The following is a 20,183-nucleotide window of genomic DNA, read 5'->3' on the forward strand; positions in this document are numbered from 1 at the left end:
GAGAATTAATTTACATAAACACATATAATGCTCTGTCATACACTGATCATGATGATCTTCCTCATACACATTCTGGGTGTAGTGTGTATTGCTGCCTGTATTCCGGGTGTGCTAAGATGGCTACCACCAGAAGGAAGCATACTACAGGAAGGGTGCACCAAGGGACATGTGGTCAGAGGCTGGAGGTGATGGATGCAATGGGTGTAGCAACATGGCCGCTACAGGAAGGGTTGGAACTTTGGGTGGACATAGGTATAACAGATGAGGATGGGGCACTAGGAGTGGCTTGGGTAGTGGCAAGGGGTGGGTCTCCTGGACGGGACACGTGACATGCAACACAATAATCTGCTGACAATGGATTCTGCTGGCCACAATTAGAACATTTCCAACAATTCATTACTCCGCCATTATCGGAGAGCAGTATCTTTGTAATACATATAACATAGCGTCTTTCCCTTATTGTCTGTATTTTCTTCCTCCATTCACCTTTTTTCCCTCCTCTGCTCTGTACCAAGCCAAGGCCGTTTTGCTATGCATGCTAGCAGCTGTAACTGGGCGCTTATCTGGCAGCGCGCATATTTCAGTTAGCCATTTAAGTTCCTCTACATATCTACATACTTTTTCCTTCGGTCAACAAACTCAGCGCAACCTTTCCTCACTTGTATACACTTTTCAACATTTCAACATTCCATTAGTATCTGATATGTTAATCATAACCCTGGGTATTGCCCGTAAGATGCAGACCTCCTCTATGTGTGCATCAGAGTTTGGATCTTTTAAAGTAAGGATCATCTGACTATTGTCCTGGAATTGGATTCTGGATTGGAATTTAGACAAGAGGTCTGCTCCTAAAAGATTTACCGGGCCGGTCAGGGATATGACAAATTGTGCCATTACTTCTGGAAATGGGCAAATTGGAATAGGTTTGGTCCAACACTGAAGACGGGAATTCACTACTGGTCTTCTCTCGGGATACATTACTTGCTGATCAGGTACCACTATGGGGTAATAGTGGGGCTGTAAGGGAGGAGGAGGATACCGGGGGAGCAAGGGGGGATACTGTGCTATGGGTACTGCGGGTGCAGCAACTACCATTGTACTGATTGTGGGGAGATCTTGGAGGTAGGGGAATACTGGAGGAGACCAGATATCGGGTTTGATTGTGGGTTTGATTAATTGAGCAGCATAATCAACAAGATCCCTGTCGATGGCCAGGAGTCTTATCTCTCTCAATTTAGTTGGATGCATGGCAATACACTGCTTTATAGCCCCGACTATTATTTTGGCCGCAACCTCTTTTGGGTATCCAAAGATACCAGTGGAAATGAATGGCAGGGCTATGGTTGGGGCTGCATGAAGCTGTGATGCGTATGCCAGGGTGTTTGGATTGTTTCTTTAAGCAGGTGTTGTGACCTGGGTAAATCCAGGGGATCATATTTTGGTCCAACCGCATGTATAACAAACTGACATGATAGCTGTCCGGCTCTTGTAGCCATCACCTCTCCTTCTCTTAATGGACCATGGTCACGGATGTAATCATTAGATGCAGCTTGTATTGTAGGTCCCCCAATACGACATATCTCTGCAGCTAGCCCCCACCAATGCTGCAGTTTCGCATTTGCTGCGTTTACAATGATCCCAACCTGCTGTTGTGGTATACTCCCCATGCCTATTCTCAGTATAGTGGAGAAATTTGAAGGACCATTCAGTAAAACAGATGCCACTTCCTGAATTAGTGACCCAACACACATTACAGAGCCAACCGTCTGGGTTATATGATGGTGGCTGGCTCTCAGTGGGAAGTGCAGGGTATTTAATCTCATAAGGTATAAATTGCTCAGTTTCCGGATTCAGGGGCTGGGGTACTGCTACATTTGTGGGAGATGCTTCTTTAGGGGCTCTAGATTTGGATTGTGGACACATAATTCGGGAAGGGGGACCTACTTCCTCCTGTACTTTTTCAACATATCCTTCATCACAAATCTCATGTGCCATTTTCCTAAAGTTTTTAACATCTTCCAACAATCCACAATCAACTAATTTTCCTCTATTGTGGCGAATTCCTTCGTCCCACAACACAGGCTGAAGGAAGCCTCCCATCCACAGGAAAATGTAACACCTTAAACACTTTTGGCGCGTGCTTAAATGATCTTTTCCCTTCTCGACCGATGATGATATTCTTCACATTCTCCCTCTCCTGCGGGGGAGACAAATTCTTTCTGCTCCACGGAAACATTGATTATTCACGACAATATACCCCGTCACACTACCTCCTGGAGAGTGTTGTTCACTTGGTTGGCTGTTGTGAAGGGGTTTCTCTTCACCATGGTGATTATTCTGCGATCATCCACCACTGTTGTCTTCCGTGGGCGCCCAGGCCTTTTTGCATTGATGAGTTCACCAGTGCTTTCTTTCTTTCTCAGGATGTACCAAACTGTAGATTTTGCCACTCCTAATATTGTAGCAATTTCTCGGATGGGTTTTTTCTGTTTTTGCAGCTTAAGGATGGCTTGTTTCACCTGCATGGAGAGCTCCTTTGACCGCATGTTTACTTCACAGCAAAACCTTCCAAATGCAAGTACCACACCTCAAATCAACTCCAGGCCTTTTATCTGCTTAATTGAGAATGACATAACGAAGGGATTGCCCACACCTGTCCATGAAATAGCCTTGGAGTCAATTATCCAATTACTTTTGGTCCCTTTAAAAACAGGGTGGCACATGTTAAGGAGCTGAAACTCCTAAACCCTTCATCCAATTTTAATGTGGATACCCTCAAATGAAAGCTGAAAGTCTGAACTTGAACTGCATCTGAATTGTTTTGTTTAAAATTCATTGTGGTAAAGTCTAGAACCAAAATTAGAAACATGTTGTCTCTGTCCAAATATATATGGACCTAACTGTATGTAGTTTATAGTGTATATACCGGTGTGTGTGTGGTATATAGTGTACATACTGGTGTGTGTGTGTGTAGTATATAGTGTATATACTGGTGTGTGTATAGTATATAGTGTAAATACTGGTGTGTGTGTGTGTAGTATATACTGGTGTGTGTGTGGTATATAGTGTATATACTGGTGTGTGTGTGTGGTATATAGTGTATATGCTGGTGTGTGTGTGGTATATAGTGTATATACCGGTGTGTGTGTGTGGTATATAGTGTATATACTGGTGTGTGTGTGGTATATGGTGCATATACTGGTGTGTGTGGTATATAGCGTATATACTGGTGGGTGGGTGTATTATATGGTGTATGTACTGGTGTGTGTGTGTAGTATATACTGGTGTGTGTAGTATATAGTGTGTGTGTGTGTGGTATATAGTGTATATACTGGTGTGTGTGTGGTATATAGTGTATACACTGGTGTGTGTGTGTGATATATAGTGTATATACTGGTGTGTGTGTGTGTGGTATATAGTGTATATACTGGTGTGTGTGTGTGTGATATATAGTGTATATACTGGTATGTGTGTGTGGTATATAGTGTATATACTGGTATGTGTGTGTGGTATATAGTGTATGTACTGGTGTGTGTGTGGTATATAGTGTATGTACTGGTGTGTGTGTGGTATATAGTGTATGTACTGGGGTGTGTGTGGTATACAGTGTATGTACTGGTGTGTGGTATATAGTGTATATACTGGTGTGTGTGTGGTATATAGTGTATGTACTGGTGTGTGTGTATGTGTGGTATATAGTGTATGTACTGGTGTGTGTGTGTGTGTGTGATATATAGTGTATATACTGGTGTGTGTGTGATATATAGTGTATGTACTGGTGTGTGTGTGGTATATAGTGTATATACTGGTGTGTGTGTGTGTGGTATATAGTGTATGAACTGGTGTGTGTGTGTGTGATATATAGTGTATGTAATGGTGTGTGTGTGTGGTATATAGTGTATATACTGGTGTGTGTGTGTATGGCATATAGTGTATATACTGGTGTGTGTAGTATATAGTGTATATACTGGTGTGTGTAGTATATAGTGTATATACTGGTGTGTGTGTATGGTATATAGTGTATGTACTGGTGTGTGTGTGTGTGGTATATAGTGTTTATACTGGTGTATGTGTGTGTGGTATATGTGACGGGGTATGCGGCAGAGCAAGAAGAGACCACCGGACTAAGAACAATCCAACGGGATTTATTGAGGCAGGCAGCATACCAAATCAAATATCCATGTTATTCCTGATGTCCATAATAAGTCCAAAATCACAGACAGACGTGAGGTCTTGCCGCAGCTAAGAGCCCTCACCCTTTCTCTCCAGAGATCTCCCAACACAACACTGGTCACGCATAAGTTCCTTGTCTTGGGCTACTGGGAACAGCCCAAGGGTAGGGGAGGAGAGGTTCCCACCTCCTAGTCAATGGTTTGGTCCATTGCATGGCTCCGATATGCCTATATGAATGTGTATTGTGAGTTCTCCCCCGGCTTAGGAGAACAATGGGGAGTCCTCTAGCTGTGTTGACATAAGCCTAAGTTAAATGATGATGGAGGAACAAAGTTATACAGAAATGGAGGACAGGGCAAACTATATATAGTGTATATACTGGTGTGTGTGGTATATACTGGTGTGTGTGTTATATAGTGTATATAGTGGTGTCTGTGTGTGTGTGTGGTATATACTGGTGTGTGTGGTATATAGTGTATATACTGGTGTGTGTGTGTGGCATATAGTGTATATACTGGTGTGTGTGTGTGTTATATAGTGTATATACTGGTGTGTGTGTGTGTGTGGTATATAGTGTATATACTGGTGTGTGTGTGTGTGTGTGTGATATATAGTGTATATACTGGTGTGTGTGTGGTATATAGTGTATATACTGGTGTGTGTGTGTGTGGTATAGTGTATGTACTGGTGGGTGTGTGTAGTATATAGTGTATATACTGGTGTGTGTGTGTGTAGTATATAGTGTATATCCTGGTTTGTGTAGTATATAGTGTATATACTGGTGTGTGTAGTATTTAGTATATGTACTGGTGTGTGTGGTATATAGTGTATACACTGGTGTGTGTGTGTGGTATATAGTGTATATACTGGTGTGTGTGTGGTATATAGTGTATATACTGGTGTGTGTGTGTGTGTGTGTTGTATATAGTGTATGTACTGGTGTGTATGTGTGTTGTATATAGTGTATATACTGGTGTGTGTGTGGTATATAGTGTATATACTGGTGTGTGTGTGGTATATAGTGTATATACTGGTGTGTGTGTGGTATATAGTGTATATACTGGTGTGTGTGTATGGTATATAGTGTATGTACTGGTGTGTGTGTGGTATATAGTGTATATACTGGTGTGTGTAGTATATAGTGTATATACTGGTGTGTGTAGTATATAGTGTATATACTGGTGTGTGTAGTATATAGTGTATATACTGGTGTGTGTGTATGGTATATAGTGTATGTACTGGTGTGTGTGTGTGTGGTATATGTGACGGGGTATGCGGCAGAGCAAGAAGAGACCACCGGACTAAGAACAATCCAACGGGATTTATTGAGGCAGGCAGCATACCAAATCAAATATCCATGTTATTCCTGATGTCCATAATAAGTCCAAAATCACAGACAGACGTGAGGTCTTGCCGCAGCTAAGAGCCCCCACCGTTTCTCTCCAGAGATCTCCCAACACAACACTGGTCACGCATAAGTTCCTTGTCTTGGGCTACTGGGAACAGCCCAAGGGTAGCTGTTGACCTCCTAGTCAATGGTTTGGTCCATTGCATGGCTCCAATATGCCTATATGAATGTGTATTGTGAGTTCTCCCCCGGCTTAGGAGAACAATGGGGAGTCCTCTAGCTGTGTTGACATAAGCTTAAGTTAAATGATGATGGAGGAACAAAGTTATACAGAAATGGAGGACAGGGCAAACTATATATAGTGTATATACTGGTGTGTGTGGTATATACTGGTGTGTGTGTTATATAGTGTATATAGTGGTGTCTGTGTGTGTGTGTGGTATATACTGGTGTGTGTGGTATATAGTGTATATACTGGTGTGTGTGTGGCATATAGTGTATATACTGGTGTGTGTGTGTGTTATATAGTGTATATGCTGGTGTGTGTGGTATAGTGTATATACTGGTGTGTGTGTGTGTGTGGTATATAGTGTATATACTGGTGTGTGTGATATATAGTGTATATACTGGTGTGTGTGGTATATAGTGTATATACTGGTGTGTGTGGTATAGTGTATATACTGGTGTGTGTGTGTGTGTGGTATATAGTGTATATACTGGTGTGTGTGTGATATATAGTGTATATACTGGTGTGTGTGTGTGGTATATAGTGTATATACTGGTGTGTGTGTGTGTGGTATAGTGTATGTACTGGTGGGTGTGTGTAGTATATAGTGTATATACTGGTGTGTGTGTGTGTAGTATATAGTGTATATACTGGTTTGTGTAGTATATAGTGTATATACTGGTGTGTGTAGTATTTAGTGTATGTACTGGTGTGTGTGTGTGTGTGGTATATAGTGTATATACTGGTGTGTGTGTGGTATATAGTGTATATACTGGTGTGTGTGTATGGTATATAGTGTATATACTGGTGTGTGTGTATGGTATATAGTGTATGTACTGGTGTGTGTGTGGTATATAGTGTATATACTGGTGTGTGTAGTATATAGTGTATATACTGGTGTGTGTGTGGTATAGTGTATATACTGGTGTGTGTGTGTAGTATATAGTGTATATACTGGTGTGTGAGGTATTTAGTGTATGGTGTGTGTGTGGTATATAGTGTATATACTGATGTGTTTGTGTGGAATATAGTGTATGAACTGGTGTGTGTGTGTGGTATATAGTGTATATACTAGTGTGTGTGTAGTATATAGTGTATATACTGGTGTGTGTGTGTGTGTGTGTGTATGGTATATAGTGTATGTACTGGTGTGTGTGTGTGTGGTATATAGTGTTTATACTGGTGTATGTGTGTGTGGTATATGTGACGGGGTATGCGGCAGAGCAAGAAGAGACTACCGGACTAAGAACGCTCCAACGGGATTTATTGAGGCAGGCAGCATACCAAATCAAATATCCATGTTATTCCTGATGTCCATAATAAGTCCAAAATCACAGACAGACGTGAGGTCTTGCCGCAGCTAAGAGCCCTCACCCTTTCTCTCCAGAGATCTCCCAACACAACACTGGTCACGCATAAGTTCCTTGTCTTGGGCTACTGGGAACAGCCCAAGGGTAGGGGAGGAGAGGTTCCCACCTCCTAGTCAATGGTTTGGTCCATTGCATGGCTCCGATATGTCTATATGAATGTGTATTGTGAGTTCTCCCCCGGCTTAGGAGAACAATGGGGAGTCCTCTAGCTGTGTTGACATAAGCCTAAGTTAAATGATGATGGAGGAACAAAGTTATACAGAAATGCAGGACAGGGCAAACTATGTATCATGACAATTCCTTCCCCTCCAATTTTGTGTACGTACGAGGGACCTCTACAGGTCGCTTGTTAAGTACACACAGGCAGAGCTGACCGGACTCAGGGCTCCTCCTGCCTGGACAGTCCATCTGCATTTTGGTGTTGGCTGCCTCTTCTATACTGTATGGTAAAGTTATAGGGCTGCAGAGCCAGGCTCCATCGTAGTAGGCGTCCATTGTCCCCAGAAGCTCTGTTCAGCCAGGTGAGGGGATTGTGATCAGTAACCACAGAGAATTCTCGTCCATACAGATACGGCTTTAGTTTCCGGAGGGCCCACACTATAGCCAGACATTCTTTTTCCACAGTTGCATAGGCCACTTCTCGGTCCAGCAGTTTCCTGCTGAGGTAGGCGACGGGGTGCTCATCCCCCGCTGTACTCAGCCAGGTGAATGCATCCATAAGCAGAGGCGTCCGTGTGCACAATGAATCGCCTCTTGTAGTCTGGAGCAGCCAGAACAGGGTCACAGACCAGGGCGTCCTTCAGCCGGTTAAAAGCCTCCTCACAGGCTGGAGTCCAGATTACCAGCCTGGGCATCGTTTTCTTGGTCAGGTCGGTAAGAGGCTTGTCCACAGTGCTAAAATGAGAAACAAATTTTCTGTAATAGCTGGCAGTGCCCAAAAAAGCCATAACTTGTTTCTTAGTTTGGGGTACAGGCCAGTCTCTAATAGCCTGGATTTTTGCAGGTTCCGGACGGAGCTTCCCTCCTCCTACTCTATGCCCTAGGTACTGGACTTCACCCATCCCCAATTGGCATTTATCGGGTCGAATGGTTAGGCCGGCTGCAAGAATCCGGTCAAGAACAACTGCTACTTGATTCAGATGTTCCTCCCACGTCTGGCTGAAGATGGCGATATCATCTAAGTAGGCACAAGCAAAGTCCCCACATCCCCGGAGGATCTGATCTACCATTCTCTAGAAGGTTGCCGGGGCATTTTTCATTCCAAAAGGCATGCTTAGAAATTCATACAGACCAAAGGGGGTTATAAAAGTGGACCGTTCTCTCCCTTGCTCCGTCAGAGGAATTTGCCAGTATCCCTTACTGAGATCTAAGGTAGTGACATATCGGGACCCAGCCAGTCGGTCTAGAAGTTTGTCTATACGGGGCATTGGGTAAGGATCACTGACAGTATGGTCATTAAGTCGTCTGTAGTCCACACAAAATCGAGTACTCCCATCCTTCTTGGGTACTAACACCACAGGAGAGGCCCAAGGGCTATGAGAGGCCTGGATTACCACAAGCTGTAACATTTCCTCTAGTTCGTGCTGCATGGTGTTTCGAACTGATTCAGGTACCCGGTACGGAGCCTGTTGTATGGGACGGATACCCTGAGTGTCCACATGATGTTGGGTGACGGTGGTTCGACCTGGTTGAGATGAGAAAGCAGCCCGTCTCTGTTGAAGCACTCCCAGCATCTGGTCTTTCTGTAAGGGGTCCAGGTGATCTCCCAGAGGAACCTGTTCCACAGTGGAAGGGGCTCTCGCGGCTTCTACGAGATCAGGTAGGGAGTCCTCTTCCTCGTGACCGTCTTCTGAAGCTAGCCCACAGCTTGCTGTCATTGGAAGGTTCCGGTCGTGGTATTCCTTAATCATATTCACATGAACAGTCTTTTGTCTTAGTCCCTGATCATCTAAAGCAAGAAGGTAATTGGTGTCATTTAGTTTCTGGAGAACCCGGAAGGGACCCTCCCACGTGGTCTGCAGTTTATTTTGTGGATGGGGAATAATCATTAAGACCTGTTGTCCTTCTACAAACTCCCGATAGCGTGCCTTACGGTCATACCAGGTCTTCTGTCGGGTTTGAGCCATACGCACATGACTCTGGGCGAAACTAGCAAGTTGAGCCAGGGTTTCTCGCAGCTTTAGGACATAAGGGACAACAGGGGCTCCTGTATCTTCAACTTGCCCCGCCCAGTATTCATTGAGCAGAGTTAAGGGTCCTCGGACCTTTCTCCCATAGAGGAGTTCAAAGGGGGAAAACCCGGTGGACTCCCGAGGAACTTCCCAATAGGCAAACAAGAGATGGGGTAGGTACTTCTCCCAGTCTGAATCTCTGTCAGTGAAGGCCCTCAGCATATTCTTCAGAGTGCCGTTAAATCGTTTACAAAGTCCATTTGTTTGTGGATGATACGGTGTCGTTCGAATCGCTCGTACTCCACAGGTGCGCCACAGACACTGGACTAGCTCTGATATGAACTGGGAGCCTTGGTCCGACAATATCTCACTTGGAAATCCTACTCTGGTGAAAATGGTAACCAGGGCCTCGGCCACCTTGGCTGCAGAAATACTTGACAAGGCCACAGCTTCCGGATATCGGGTGGCATAGTCCACAACAGTGAGAATGTACTGCTTTCCTGATCTACTTGGTTTAGCCAGAGGCCCAACGATATCGACAGCTACTCTTTGAAATGGTTCTTCTATGATAGGGAGTGGTTGCAGAGGTGCCTTTGGGTGATCTCCGGGTCGCCCTCTACGCTGACATATATCGCAAGTTCGGCAGAAATGCGCCACTGCGTGAGAAATCCCTGGCCAATAGAAGGTTTGAGTCAATCGTCTCTTGGTGCGGGTTTTGCCTTGATGGCCAGCAGTAGGAATATCATGAGCAAGGTGTAATAGGGGAATTCTGTATTTCTGAGGAACAATCATCTGTTTGTTACAAGTCCAGGGCTTATCTGGGGAGGCAGCATTGGTAACCCTATACAAAAGTCCATTTTCTCGGATAATTCTTTCCCCGTTCTCCCCTAACTGCCCTATCTCAGCTCGTGCTCTAAAACTAGATAGGGTGGGGTCAATATCGACCTCTCGTCGAAACTGAACTCTATCCCAGGTATCACTCACATTGTCCCCACAAGAAGAATCACTCACCGGCTGTGTCGGCGGTTCTGGTGGCCTCATTTCCATGGAGGAGTTGTAGGCGTCCCCATTTGCTGCTCTCTTGGCTTGACTTCTGGTTACCGCACCAACAAAGTGGCAATGCAGATGTCCCACATCATTTCCTAAAAGAACGTCTGCAGGGAGGCCGCTCATCACACCGACCACGCATTGTTTGGCCCCAAAGCCATAATCCAGGATCTCCCTCGCTCTTGGAATATATCTCTGGGTGCCTCCAGCCAATACAATGGCAATTCCTGGTCCCTTTTGAATTGCTTCTGGCTGAAGTACTCGGGGATCGGCTATGGTGAGAAAAGCCCCAGTGTCACGGAAGCCAACAGCATTTTGGCCATCCAGCACGACCTCCTGTAGATGTTGGTGCTGAAGGTCAGAAGAACAGGTGGCTGGGGCTCGCACCCCATAGACTCCTGGTATGGGAGCCAGGGTATCGGAGTCACTTGGCAAGTCATCAGGGACTGAATCCAGCTCTTCTCCTGGTGAGAGTGTCTGTAGATAACGAACCGGCAAAGGCGGTCTGTAGCCGTCCTGTATCCGAACACCTGGACATTGAAATTGCAGATGCCCAGGCTGCCCACATCTATAACATCTGCGCTCTGGGACTCTTCCCCCACGTCGTAGTCCCGAAGGTGGAGCAGGAGTAATGCGAAGCCCAGTCACACGAAGGTCACCATGAGTTGATGGTCTATTGGGATGGTGAATATGGGAGGCTGAAGGACCAGGGGCCGCCATCGTCGGGGGGCTGGTAGTTCTTTTCTCCCTGAGTAGTAGTTTTTTCCATTGAGGCTTGATGGTGAGAGCTTCATCCGCTAGAGCTGCAGCTTCCTCCACAGTGGCTGGTCTCCTTTCACGCACCCATTCTCGGATCTCAGCGGGGCACTTGAAGTAAAACTGCTCTTTCAAGATGACCTGGAGGAAGGCCCCCCAAGTTAAGGCCTCCTCTCCCTCCAGCCAGCGATGACATATTTGTTTGAGTCTGTGGGCATACATCTTGAAGGACACCTCCCCATCACAGGTCAAAGTACGAAACTGGGTCCTATAAGTGTCTGGGGTCACAGCGTAGTGTTCCAGAATAGTCCGTTTAATGTCTGCATACTCACAGTCCCCCCGAGGGTCCATAGTTCTATAGGCTGAGGCAGCTCCACCCTCTAAGAGCCCCACCAGATGTCGTACTCGCTCTCTTTCTGGGACTTCCATTAATCGACACTGAAGCTCAAAGTCCTGGAAGAAGCCCTCAATGTCACCTGCAGCCTCCTGGAATGGCTTGAAATCTTTGCGGGACACTCTGAGGAGTTCCCTCATGGTGGGTGCTGGGGTTACAGTCTGTCTGGCGCTTCTAGCTGCTTCCAAAGCTATCTGCCTCTCCAGCAATGCCATCTCCTTAGCTCCTCGCATGACCTCCATCTTATAGTCTATGGAGACCTCCTCTCCCATCATTGCCATCTCCTCCTCGTACCACACAGCCCACTGACTTTTTTGGGCATTTACCTCTGCCTGCCGCCTTTCCTCCATTTGCCGTGGAGGTGCTTCCTCAGTGTCCTCTTGCAGTCGAACTCCTTACAAAGCCTCAGTTAGCTGCTCCTTGGAGAGTCCCTTGTAGCTGAACCCCAGTTCACGGGCCTTTGTTTGTAAGCTCACCACAGTCCAGTTCTTGTACTCTGAGGCTCTGGTTCCAGAAGTTGATGGGTCGTTGTCCTCCATTCCTTCTGCTCTGATCCCACCGCTGCCACCAGTTTGTGACGGGGTATGCGGCAGAGCAAGAAGAGACCACCGGACTAAGAACAATCCAACGGGATTTATTGAGGCAGGCAGCATACCAAATCAAATATCCATGTTATTCCTGATGTCCATAATAAGTCCAAAATCACAGACAGATGTGAGGTCTTGCCGCAGCTAAGAGCCCTCACCCTTTCTCTCCAGAGATCTCCCAACACAACACTGGTCACGCATAAGTTACTTGTCTGGGGTTACTGGGAACAGCCCAAGGGTAGGGGAGGAGAGGTTCCCACCTCCTAGTCAATGGTTTGGTCCATTGCATGGCTCCGATATGCCTATATGAATGTGTATTGTGAGTTCTCCCCCGGCTTAGGAGAACAATGGGGAGTCCTCTAGCTGTGTTGACATAAGCCTAAGTTAAATGATGATGGAGGAACAAAGTTATACAGAAATGGAGGACAGGGCAAACTATATATAGTGTATATACTGGTGTGTGTGGTATATACTGGTGTGTGTGTTATATAGTGTATATAGTGGTGTCTGTGTGTGTGTGTGGTATATACTGGTGTGTGTGGTATATAGTGTATATACTGGTGTGTGTGTGTGGCATATAGTGTATATACTGGTGTGTGTGTGTGTTATATAGTGTATATACTGGTGTGTGTGTGTGTGTGTTATATAGTGTATATACTGGTGTGTGTGTGTGTGTGGTATATAGTGTATATACTGGTGTGTGTGTGTGTGTGATATATAGTGTATATACTGGTGTGTGTGTTATATAGTGTATATAGTGGTGTCTGTGTGTGTGTGTGTGTGTGTGGTATATACTGGTGTGTGTGGTATATAGTGTATATACTGGTGTGTGTGTGTGTGGTATATAGTGTATATACTGGTGTGTGTGTGTGTTATATAGTTTATATACTGGTGTGTGTGGTATAGTGTATATACTGGTGTGTGTGTGGGGGGGGTATATAGTGTATATACTGGTGTGTGTGTGTGTGTGGTATATAGTGTATATACTGGTGTGTGTGTGGTATATAGTGCATATACTGGTAGGTGTGTGTAATACATAGTGTATATACTGGTGTGTGTGTGGTATATAGTGTATATACTGGTGTGTGTGTGTGGTATATAGTGTATGTGTGTGTGGTATATAGTGTATATACTGGTGTGTGTGGTATATAGGGTTTATACTGGCGTGTGTGTGTGTGTGTAGTATATAGTGTATATACTGGTGTGTGTGTTTGTGTGTGTGTGGTATATTGTGTATATACTGGTGTGTGTGTGTGGTATATAGTGTATATACTGGTGTGTGTGTGTGTGTGGTATATAGTGTATATACTGATGTGTGTGTGTGTGGTATATAGTGTATATACTGGTTGTGTGTGGTATATAGTGTATATACTGGTGTGTGTGTGTGTGTGGTATATAGTGTATATACTGGTGTGTGTGTGTGGTATATAGTGTATATACTGGTGTGTGTGTGCAGTATATTCTGGTGTATGTAGTATATAGTGTATATACTGGTGTGTGTGGTATATAGTGTATATACTGGTGTGTGTGTGGTATATAGTGTATATACTGGTGTGTGTGTGTGTGGTATATAGTGTATATACTGGTGTGTGTGTGTGGTATATAGTGTATATACTGGTGTGTGTGTTTGTGTGTGTGTGGTATATAGTGTATATACTGGTGTGTGGGTGTGGTATATAGTGTATATACTGGTGTGTGTGGTATATAGTGTATATACTGGTGTGTGTGTGTGTGTGTGGTATATAGTGTATATACTGGTGTGTGTGTGTGTGGTATATAGTGTATATACTGCTGTGGGTGTGTGTGTGTGTGTGTGTGTGGTATATAGAGTATATTCTGGTGTGTTTAGAATATATTGTATATACTGGTGTGTGTGTGGTATATACTGGTGTGTGTAGTAAATAGTGTATATACTGGTGTGTGTGTGTAGTATATAGTGTACAGTCATGGCCAAAAGTATTGAGAATGAGACAAATAGTATTTTTTCCAAAGTTTACTGCTTGATTTTTTGTAATGGCAATTTGCATATACTCCTGAATGTCAACGAGTGATCAGCTTAACAGCAATTACTGTACTTGCAAAGTCAATATTTGCCCAGAAAATGAACTTTAACCCCCAAAACACATTTCAACATCATTGCAGTCCTGCCTTAAAAGGAGCAGCTAACATCGTTTTAGTGATTGATCCATTAACACAGGTGTGGGTGTTGATGAGGACAGGGCTGGTGATCAATCAGTCATGATTAAGTAAGAATGACATCACTGGACACTTTAAAAGGAGGCTGGTTCTTGGTATCATTGTTTCTCTTCAGTTAACCATGGTTATCTCTAAAGAAACACGTGCAGCCATCATTGCACTGCACAAAAATGGCCTAACAGGGAAGAGTATCGCAGCTACAAAGATTGCACCTCAGTCAACAATCTATCGCATCATCAAGAACTTCAAGGAGAGAGCTTCCATTGTTGTCAAAAAGGCTCCAGGGCGCCCAAGAAAGACCAGCAAGCACCAGGACCGTATCTTAAAACTGTTTCAGCTGCGGGATCGGACTACCAGCAGTGCCGAGCTTGCTCAGGAATGGCAGCAGGCTGGTGTGAGTGCTTCTGCACGCACTGTGAGGCAGAGACTCTTTGAGCAAGGGCTGGTTTCAAGGAGGGCAGCAAAGAAGCCACTTCTCTCCAGAAAAAACATCAGGGACCGACTGATATTCTGCAAAAGGTTCAGGGAGTGGACTGCTGAGGACTGGGGCAAAGTCATTTTCTCTGATGAATCCCCTTTTCGATTGTTTGGGACATCTGGAAAACAGCTTATTCGGAGAAGAAGAGGTGAGCGCTACCACCAGTCTTGTCTCATGCCAACTGTAAAGCATCCTGAAACCATTCATGTGTGGGGTTGCTTCTCAGCCAAGGGAATCGGCTCACTCACAGTCTTGCCTAAAAACACAGCCATGAATAAAGAATGGTACCAGAATGTCCTCCAAGAGCTACTTCTCCCAATCGTCCAAGAGCAGTTTGGTGCCCAACAATGCCTTTTCCAGGATGATGGAGCACCTTGCCATAAAGCAAAGGTGATAACAAAATGGTTCATGGAACAAAACATAGAGATTTTGGGTCCATGGCCTGGAAACTCCCCAGATCTTAATCCCATTGAGAACTTGTGGTCAATCATCAAGAGACGGATGGACAAACAAAAACCAACAAATTCTGGCAAAATGCAAGCATTGATTATGCAAGAATGGACTGCTATCAGTCAGGATTTGGTCCAAAAGTTGATTGAGAGCATGCCAGGGAGAATTACAGAGGTCTTGAAGAAGAAGGGCAACACTGCAAATATTGACTTGCTGCATTAACTCATTCTAACTGTCAATATAACCTATTGGTACTCATAATATGATTGCAATTATAATTTTGTATGTGATATAAACATCAGACAAACACTAATAAAAATCAGAGACCAGCAGATCATGTGAAAATAGAATTTTGGTGTCATTCTCAAAACTTTTGGCCATGACTGTATATACTGGGGTGTGTGTAGTATATAGTGTTTATACTGGGGTGTGTGTAGTTTATAGTGTATATACTGGTGTGTGTGTGGTATATAGTGTATATACTGGTGTGTGTGTGTGTTATATACTGGTGTGTGTGTGTAGTATATAGTCTATATACTGGTGTGTGTTGTATATAGTGTATATACCGGTGTCTGTGGTATATACTGGTGTGTGTGTGGTATATAGTGTATATACTGGTGTGTGTGTGTGTGGTATATACTGGTGTGTGTGTGTGTGGTATATAGTGTATATACTGGTGTGTGTGTTATATACTGGTGTGTGTGTATAGTATATAGTGTATATACTGGGGTGTGTGTAGTATATAGTGTTTATACTGGGGTGTGTGTAGTTTATAGTGTATATACTGGTGTGTGTGTTATATACTGGTGTGTGTGTGTAGTATATAGTCTATATACTGGTGTGTGTTGTATATAGTGTATATACCGGTGTCTGTGGTATATACTGGCGTGTGTGTGTGTGGTATATAGTGTATATACTGGTGTGTGTGTGTGTGTGTGTGTGTGTGGTATATACTGGTGTGTGTGTGTGTGTGTGTGTGGTATATAGTGTATATACTGGTGTGTGTGTGGTATATACTGGTGTGTGTGGCATATAGTGTATATACTGGTGTTTGTGTGTGGTATATAGTGTATATACTGGTGTGTGTGTGTGGTATATAGTGTATATACTGGTGTGTGTGTGGTATATAGTGTATATACTGGTGTGTGTGTGGTATATAGTGTATATACTGGTGTGTGTGTTATATAGTGTATATACCAGTGTCTGTGGTATATATTGGTGTGTGTGTGGTATATAGTGTATATACTGGTGTGTGTGTGGTATATAGTGTATATACTGGTATGTGTGTGTGTGGTATATAGTGTATATACTGGTGTGTGTGTGTGGTATATAGTGTATATACTGGTGTGTGTGTGTGTGTGTGTGTGTGTGTGGTATATAGTGTATATACTGGTATATATACTGGTGTGTGTGTGGTATATAGTGTATATACTGGTGTGTGTGGTATATAGTGTATATAGAGTAAATAATTACCGTGCACTCTTGTCATAAGAAGAGAGGTGTTGATGAAGAGACACGTGGTGCCCAATACGTATATTAAATTATATCATCGCACACTCATGAGTTCTAATGCAGTTTGATGTTATGCCAATGTTAATAAATGAACACTGCATTAGAACTCATGAGTGTGCGATGATATAATTTAATCACCGGTCTTCCCGATGTCAAGCGATACTTTCGCCTACGACGAGACCACCAGCCATAATATACTGTCATCAGTAACTACCTCATGTGAATTCCTTAAGACTCCCTCAGAGGAGATAAGAAGCAAGGATTACGAGAAAGAGAGACGACGTTTCATCTCCTATGACCTACAAGCTGTAACTCTAGCCGAATATCACAGACAGGGAAAGATCCCTAGGGGTCTCAGGAGTAATCTCCGACCCACTCTTTTTTCAGACAATGAACAATACTGTGAAAAATTTAAAAAGATATTAAATAAGTGTTCTCTTGATATTATTATACTCACAGTGGATTTCTTACAGAGAGCCATCAAAGAAAGCCAGAAAACTATCACCGCCATCGAGACCCAACTCACCGCCAACTTGTCCTCAACCAAGTGGACAACGTTGAAAAACAGGACTGATAAGATCCTTTCGGACTACCAAAAAACTCTACAGGAACGTAAACGCCAGAAATTCCAGAGAGACCAAGAGGACTACAGCAGTAATCGGATCTACAGATGGAACGCCTCCTCCGGTCCCCCCACCCGCCGCTACCAAGCTGGCCATCGCAACTACAATTCCTTCAGCTCAGGAAGCGATTCCTCCACAAGAGTCGAGTTTTTTATGGAAAAACAAAAAAGGAGGACGCCAACATCCAGACCCACAAGGAGATCACGGAAACGAAAGGATGACAACCCACTCCCAGGTAAGACATCGAACCTGGTAAAGAACATCTCCAGCTACACCCTTTCCCCCACTGAACTGGCAGTCCTACAGAAAGGTTTATCCTTCTGTCCAACACCAAACTGGGACTCATTCCAGTTGGAGAAGGACTTGCAACGCTTCTATCGATCTCTACGATTGAAGACTCACTTTGGACTGTCAAAAGAGACCTCCATATGCAGAGGACCTCCACCTGGGGGTGATACTGTAACGGAGCTTTCAATAGTTAATCTGGGGTTACGCACGCACAGTACATTCAATCCCCCACACACCAACCACGCAACCGAGACAACTATTGCCCTCATCACAAGGGACATTAGAAGCCTGCTACATGAGCAACAGTTAGGTTTCTTTCCCACACATCAAAACCTATCAAATGAGGAGAAAAGGGCCCTTAAGAGTCTGAGTGATAACAAAAACATTGTGATTAAACCAGCGGACAAGGGGGGTGCGACGGTCATCATGGACCGGACGAATTACATAGACGAGGTTAATCGCCAACTGGCGGACACTACAACCTACGATCGTATCACCCATGACCCCACCCATAACATTCACTCTAAAATTCAAGCAATTCTTACCAGATATCTTGATTGTAAGACAACTCCCATCCAATAACCCCAGTGTTCTATATACTCCCCAAGATACACAAATCACTGACCAATCCTCCGGGGCGACCGATAGTAGCCTCTACCGACTCCAGCCTTTCCCCTCTAGCGATTTATCTTGAGAAAATTCTAGCACCACTTGTGAAGAAAACTAGAGCCTTCTTACTTGACACTAACGCCTTTCTGGAAATCATCAGGAAAACCCCATGCCTTTCCCCGACCAGTCAACTGGTTACACTGGATGTCAACAGTCTGTATACTTCCATAACCCATGAACTAGGCCTTGAAGCTACAGCACATCTTCTTTCAGAATCTGATCTTTCCCCCCTCTCTATCCAATTCTGCTTGGAAATACGGTCCCTAGTCCTACATCAAAACCACTTCCTGTTCGGCGATGACTTCTATATACAAAGACGGGGCACCGCAATGGGCTCTAATGTAGCTCCAGCTTATGCCATCACCTATATGCACAAGTTTGAGGAAGATTTCATATACCCCAACGAGCTATTCAAACAGTACTGCACCACTTACCATCGATATATAGATGACATCTTTCTCATATGGCAGGGCCCACCAGAAACACTTGATTCCTTTTTCACACATATCAATTCAATCAGACCTGAACTACAGTTCACAATTACCCATGATTACAACCAAATTTCTTTCCTTGACACCTTAGTCATCCGTGATGGCAACAATAAACTAATAACCGACATCTTTTCAAAACCCACCGACTGTAATAGCCTCCTACATTACTCAAGCTGCCACACCAAATCCACGAAAAACAGCCTTCCACGTTCCCAATTCCACAGGGTGACTCGAATCGTATCCAACCCGGACACACTCTCTCGACGTCTGCAGGAAATGGCGACTAAATTCAAAGAACGTGACTACCCCACCCAATTCCTACAATAAGAGGCAGACCGAGCATTAGAACCCAAACCACCCCAGCTGATTACTACGAGCCCTGAGAGAATACCATTTGTACATACCTTCCATCCGCTAATACCTAAAGTCCAAGCCATCATTAGGAAGCACTGGCCTCTCCTATCTAGAGCCTATCCAGAAATCCCCGCATTTACCAATCCTGCACTTATGTGCGTCAAGCGGGCCCCTAACATCAGAGATAGGATTATTAGGGCTGACATAGGATCTTCCCGCACAACTGCCTCCCAACGCCTACTCAGTACCCGTCGTCACGGTACTTTCCCCTGCCTCAATTGTGCAGCATGTTCCAACATCATTAAATCTGATACCATCACGCACCCGAGGACAGGGAAAAGCTACCCCATCAGAGGCTTTTTCACATGTGATTCAAATTTTGTGGTCTACATCATCAAATGCCCGTGTGGTCTTCTATACGTAGGGGAAACCACACAATATATTAAGGATCGCATAGCGAGCCACAAGTCTACCATCCGCTCCGGCAAAAATTGGCTCCCACTACCCGATCACTTTACCAGAGCTAGACACACAGTGGCCCAACTCCGCTTTCAAGTAATTGAACATGTGGCAAGACCAAGGAGGGGTGGCAACCATATTAAATTACTGAAACAGCGGGAGTCCTACTGGATCCACACACTCCAGACACTATCCCCTAAAGGCTTGAACCGAGAAATTGACTGGATCCATTGATTCTACAAATTGCCATTTAAACTACTGAGTTTATTTCTCTCACCCCTAATCACTGACCTTTTTGTTCCTACAGACCCATTGAACACACTCTTAGGTGAGTTACCCTTTCTGACTTATTGATGTGCCCATATATATGCCATGATATCCCTCTTATCATTTGCCTCCCCTTAAAGATTACACCACTAAAAGTTATCCTTTCTGACTTTTTGATGTGCCCATGTATATGCCATGATATCCCTCTTATCATTTGCCCCCCCTTAATAGGCAACACTACTACAAGTACACTACTATCTGTACTACCAATGACTACATACACTGTATTAAGGGGCCCAGGACACATAGTGAACGATTGGTGCA

At 44.2% G+C, this 20,183-nt stretch overlaps 1 long non-coding RNA gene across 1 annotated transcript; it reads left to right on the forward strand.

Annotated features, from left to right (window-relative positions):
* The first annotated feature begins 298 nt into the window (after nucleotides 1–298).
* On the forward strand, nucleotides 299–19,920 carry LOC141165505 (uncharacterized). The gene is made up of 3 exons (XR_012251169.1): nucleotides 299–992; nucleotides 17,182–17,566; nucleotides 19,900–19,920. It is a non-coding gene; the product is annotated as an uncharacterized lncRNA (long non-coding RNA).
* The last annotated feature ends 263 nt before the right edge of the window (nucleotides 19,921–20,183 follow it).

Source organism: Phyllobates terribilis, unplaced genomic scaffold, assembly GCF_046119375.1.
Source record: "Phyllobates terribilis strain yellow unplaced genomic scaffold, ASM4611937v1 Scaffold_1__5_contigs__length_1240528914, whole genome shotgun sequence".
Lineage (NCBI taxonomy): Eukaryota > Metazoa > Chordata > Amphibia > Anura > Dendrobatidae > Phyllobates > Phyllobates terribilis.